Source organism: Trichechus manatus, unplaced genomic scaffold, assembly GCF_000243295.1.
Source record: "Trichechus manatus latirostris isolate Lorelei unplaced genomic scaffold, TriManLat1.0 scaffold00182, whole genome shotgun sequence".
Lineage (NCBI taxonomy): Eukaryota > Metazoa > Chordata > Mammalia > Sirenia > Trichechidae > Trichechus > Trichechus manatus.
Genome location: NW_004444118.1, coordinates 5,049,492 through 5,055,210, shown reverse-complemented (window position 1 = coordinate 5,055,210; position 5,719 = coordinate 5,049,492). Strand labels below are relative to the sequence as shown.

The window sequence follows — 5,719 nt, the reverse complement described above, 5'->3', positions numbered from 1 at the left end:
ATTCCCCTCACCACAAGTAAAGTACACTTCCCCATTTCCTGACTAAGTGGTCAGCTATGAGGTAAGCTTCAGCCAACGGTGTGTTAACAGTGACTTGAAAAGAACTTGATTGGGCTTACTCTCTTACGTCTCTGATGTCTCCGTGAGAAGAGATTCCAGGTTAGCTGCTGCCTACTCAGCCTGGGCCTCAGTATAACACACTTGCAAGGAGACAAGCACAGCCAGACTCCCAGCTTGAGACAGAGCCACGTAGCTGCCATCTTGATCTTTTTTCCTAGCCAACGCAAAGACTGGTGAGTGAAATGCTGTTGTTAGCCAGAGTCGTGGGTACAGTTTGTTATATAGCATTAATGTGACAATAGCTCACTGGTACATAAGCAAAATTTATGGATTTTAGAATAGCGTATAAACTTCTAATAGTCATTGGAATAATTTGTACTATCGATAAAGGTTTGAAAAATATAATACAGTCATAGCTTTCTCTCTTTCCCTGTCTCTCTCTCTCTCTGACACACAGACACACACATATCACACACACACAGAACCTTTTTGGCTCCTAAAAAACAGTGTTGTGGAGATGGGAACTAATATTTCTATATAAAAATTTCAACATACCAAAGTAGATAGAACCGTATACCTTATAATGCAACTTTAAAAAATGTCAACCCATTACTTTCTCTTATTCTGTTTATTTCTCAAGCAGTTGACTGAAATATAGGCATCCATGTGTTCGTTATTACCTATATCAAATGATATTACTAATTGCAATCATCGTAGAACAATGTCAATAGCACAACACGTTTTTGTGGAATGTGAGGCTTGTTTTCTACTTCTGGAAGTAGAAGTTCTGCTTGTGAGAACACTCAGGTCATGGGGTTGACCAGAGAGAAGCAGTAGAGTGTAGCAGAGTGGTTAAGTGAACAGAGCCAGGTAATAGCCACCAACACTCACTAGCTGTGTTACTTTAAGAACGTTATTTAACCCCTCTGTGTCTCAGCTGTTTCATCTGTAAGTTAGAGATAATAATAGCTTCTATTTGACAACATTATTGTAAGTTTAAATGAAATCACGTAAGTTAAAAACTCAGAACTGGACCTAACATATTGCAAGCACGCAATAAATGCTAGATATTATTCTTCTTATATCATTATTAGAGCAAATTTATGAGCTTTTCACCGAGATCTAAGCTGTTACTTTATGATGAAATTATCTAGATTTGGATCTTTGGCTGAGATTCATAAAGGTCAAAATTAACTAAAAATTTTGGTAAGTCAGGATGATGGTGTGGAGACCCAGTCTGATGACTTCATAAACCACTGAACCTCACCTCCCTTACACTGAATCAAGAGTTGAAAGAATTACTTCAGAGTCTCTAATCACCTCTGGTGGTCACTCAAACACTAGTGGAATGTAATGAATTTTGGATCGTGGTTCGAGTTCACCCAGCAGCTCCTCAGATGAAAGGTCTGGCAATCTACTACCAAAAAATCAGCCACTGAAAACCCTATAGAGCATAGTTCTACTCTGTAACACATTGGCTCACCATGAGTTGGAATCAACTCAACAGCAACTTTTTTTTTTTTTTACTGGTATGTGTCAAAAGGGAAGTAATTGTGTGATTGGTCAGACTTCTGAGAAATATTTGTCCTAATTTTTTATATTAACATTCTATTTTCATTTTAGATTGTCTTGCTACACACTGCTGAAGCTAAATTCAAGTAGGGCAGGGATCCTGAATCCAGTGTGTTGACTATACTCCCAGTTTGTATTTTTCACTTGAAAACAGACATGAACGATGAGATAATGCTCAAATGTGCAGAAGAGTCCCTGTCTCCAGGTAAGAAGGGCATGTATGACAGGCTGTAGGTACTATTTGTGAATGAAGCAAGTCATTTTGGTGCCTCTCTGCTATCCATTCTGAATACTAATCCTTCTAACAGAGGCAGTGTCTCAATGATTTTCATCTCTTCTGTCCATGTCAAATTATGTTTAGCTTACTATACAAAGAATCTTATAAACAGATCCAAACTATGTGAGTAAAGGGCAGCTGATTTTTGTACAAATTTTTACATCTCTACTTAGGTAAAATTTACATACAATAAAATACACATATTTAAGTGTACAATTTGATGAGTTTTGACGTATGTATACAACCATGAAAGGAGCCCTGGTGATGCAGTGGTTAAAGCACTTGGCTGCTAACCAAAATTTTGGTGGTTCGAACCAACCAGTCTCTCTACGGGAGAAAGATGTGGCAGTCTGCTTCCGTAAAGACTACAGCCTTGGTTTGGAAACCCTACAGGCAGTTCTACTCTGTCCTATAGGGTAGCTATGAGTCAGAATCGACTACACAGCAGTGGGGATTTTTTTTGTTTTTTTAATACACCCATGAAACCATCACCACAGTCAAGATAATGAACCTATCCATCTGTGCCAAATGTTTCCTTGTGCCCCATTGCAATCACTTCCTCCTGCCCATTTCAGCACACACTCCCTGAGATAACATCAGATCAGCTTTCTGTCACTATAGATCAGTTTACATTTTCTGGAATTTTATATAAATGGAATCATACAGTATCTATTCATTTTTTGTGTGACTTCTTTTATTCAACATAATAATTTTAAGATGCATCTATGTTGCTGTGGGTATCAATAGTTCATTCCTTTTTTATTGTTGAGTAGTATTCCATTGTATAGATGAACCACAGTTTATTTATTCATTCACCCATTGATGGACATTTGATTGTTTTTAGCTCAGGGCTATTACAAATAAAGCTGCCATAAAAATGTATGTGGAAGTCTTTGTATGGACATATGTTCCATTTCTTTTAGGAAAATACATGTGGTTAGAATGGATAAATCATACTATAGGTGTGCATGTAGCTTTTGAAGAAACTTCCCAACTATTTCCAATGTAGTTGTACCATTTTACATTTCTACCAGCAGTAGATGAGAGTTCTAGTTCTTCCACATCCTCTCTGGCACTTGATACGGTCGGACGTTTTCATTTTAGTCATTCTAATAGGTATGTAGTGGTTTCTAAATTTTCTCATTTTTCTAATGACTACTGATGGTGAGCATCTTGTGTGCTCATTTGATATCTGTAAATCTTCTCTAGTAAAGTGTATGTTCAACTTTTGTGCTCATATTTTTGTCGAGTTGTGTGTTTTCTTACTAAGTATTGAGAGTTCTTTATATACTCTGGATATGATTTGCAAATATTTTCTCCCAGTCTCTGGCTTGTCTTTTCATTTTGTTAACACTGTCTTTTGAAGAGCAGAAGTTATTAATTTCAAGGAAGTGCAATGTATCATTTTCTAATGGATTGTGCTTTTTGTGTTGAACTGAAAATATCTTTGCCTCGTCCAAGATCACAACAACGTATTCCTGTGTTCTCTTCTAGAGGTTTTATAGTTTTAGGTTTTATATTTATGTCTATAATCCATTATGAATTAATTTTTGTGTAGAGGAAGAGGTATGTCTAGAAGATCATTTTTTTTCACATAGATGTCTGATTTCTCCAGCACTACTTATTGATATGATCCTTTTTGCATCTTTGCCAAAAATCAGGTGTTCATATACGAGTGGGTATCTTTCTGAACTCTCTCTATTTGTCTATCTTTACATTAGTACCACACTGTATTGATAATTATAGCCTTATAAGTCTTGAAATCAGAAAGCACTCGTCCTCCAAGTTTGTTTTTATTTTTCCAATTTGTTTTGGCTATATTAGGTCTTTCCATTTTCATGTGAATTTTAGAAGCAGGTTGCCAATTTCTACCACAAAAAAGTATTAAGGTTTTTCTTGGGATTGTGATGAATCTATAGATGAATTTGGCTAGAACTGATATCTTAGCAATATTGTGTCTTCTGACTTATGAAAACACTACCTCTATTTATCTAGGTCTTTAATTTCTCTCAGAAATGTTTTGTAGTTTTTGGTGAACAGGTCTTGTGTCTTGCATATCTTTTGTCAGTTTTATTCATAGGTATTTAATATTTTATGCTATTATGAATGTTATTGCTTTTAATTTTGATTTTCAACTGATCATTGCTAATGTGCAGAAATATGGTCAGTTTTTTTTATATTGAGCTTGTATCCTGAACATTATTAAAGTGACTTATTAGAAAAGAAGGACTTTTTTTAAATAGGTGACACTATCTCTCCCACTATTGCTGTAGACTCACAAGAACATGCAAAAACAAATAAAAAGAAGTTTTGTTTCTCTAAAATAACCATCCTAATCTCCTTTCTGGTGATTCTAGTAACTACACTGGCCACGATTTTAGCAGGTGAGTTTCCCATTTCTTACATATGCTCATATTAACTCTCCTAGAGTTATTTCATCTTTGTGGACATAGGATATTTCACCTTTGTGTGCCTATTGTAGCTCAATTATCATGGGTAATTTCTAACCATATTTAACCCTGACATTTGTACATGGAACACGCATATCTTACTTCTATAAAATGAGAATAATACCTGTGCTAAATATCACATAGCACTGTTGTGAAGATAAAAATGAGTTAATATATATGAAATTTCCTTTCAAACCAGTATTATTCATAGTTTTTACAAGATATGGATCTGTGGTAAAATGTAAATCATCATACTACTTCCTTCACCAAGAAAGTTTTGCTTTAAAAACTTATCAGATGAACTAAACAGCATGTTTGGTGATATAGTTAATTTACATTCTGCCACAAGTCCCTTATCTCACCATGGAATGGTAAAACAGAAAGAGTGGGTAGCCTGTGAACTAACATGTGGTAAACCATATACTTTTATATAAATGTTAGTACTTTTTCCCAGGCCGCTTCTAGTAGATGGCTATGTCAACAAGAATAAAAATGAAGTTCATGATGGAAAACATTTGATCTCTTTCTGGTTGTGCACCTTCCATTGATAAGGTCATCTAAACAGATAAATGTTAAAAGGTAATTCTATGTCTCAGAAGAGAAAATTAAGAGCCCTCCACCCCCTCAGCTCTTAATGTATTATAAATCTTTTTAGTTGAAAAAAACATATCTTCCACTGAACACAATTCATGCCTAGATGGCTGGATTGGTTACCAAAGAAAGTGCTTCTATTTTTCTGAAAATACAGCAACTTGGGCATTCAGCGAGAATTTCTGTACCCCTCATGCAGCGAGTCTTGCAGTCTTCACACCACAAAAGAGCTGGTAAGACAATACTTTTGAAGTATAGTTATACTCCCCGAGCTTGTAGCTGGTGTGAAGAATACACCCTGGGGTTAGAAATGGTGCAGAAAAGCCACTCATTCAACATTGTGCTGGAGGTCCTAGCCAGAGCAATTAGGCTAGAAAAAGAAATAAAGAGCATACAAATTGGTAGGGGAGAAGCCAAAGTATCTCTATTTGCAGATGATATGATCTTATACACAGGAAACCCAAAGAATCCACAAGAAAACTATTGGAACTAATAGAAAGTTTCAGCAAAGTCTCAGGATACCAGATAAACATACAAAAATCAGTTCGATTTCTTTACACAAACAAAGAGAACCTTGGAGAGGAAATCAGCAAATCAATCCCATTTACAATAGCCCCCAAGAAGATAAAATACTTAGGAATAAATCTAACCAGAGATGTAAAAGATCTATACAGAGAAAACTATAAGACACTACTGAAAGAAACTAAAAGAGACCTGCATAAGTGGAAAAATACACCTTGCTCATGGATAGGTAGACTCAACATAGTGA

The 5,719-nt window shown here is 35.7% G+C and overlaps 1 long non-coding RNA gene across 1 annotated transcript in view; it reads left to right on the top strand.

The window, feature by feature from the left end:
• The first annotated feature begins 243 nt into the window (after positions 1-243).
• Positions 244-5,719, top strand: part of LOC111822612 (uncharacterized) — a 15,738-nt gene continuing 10,262 nt past the window's right edge. The window contains exons 1-2 of the long non-coding RNA XR_002825753.1: positions 244-293; positions 1,684-1,837. This is a non-coding gene — a long non-coding RNA (uncharacterized LOC111822612). The remainder of the gene's footprint in view (positions 294-1,683; positions 1,838-5,719) is intronic.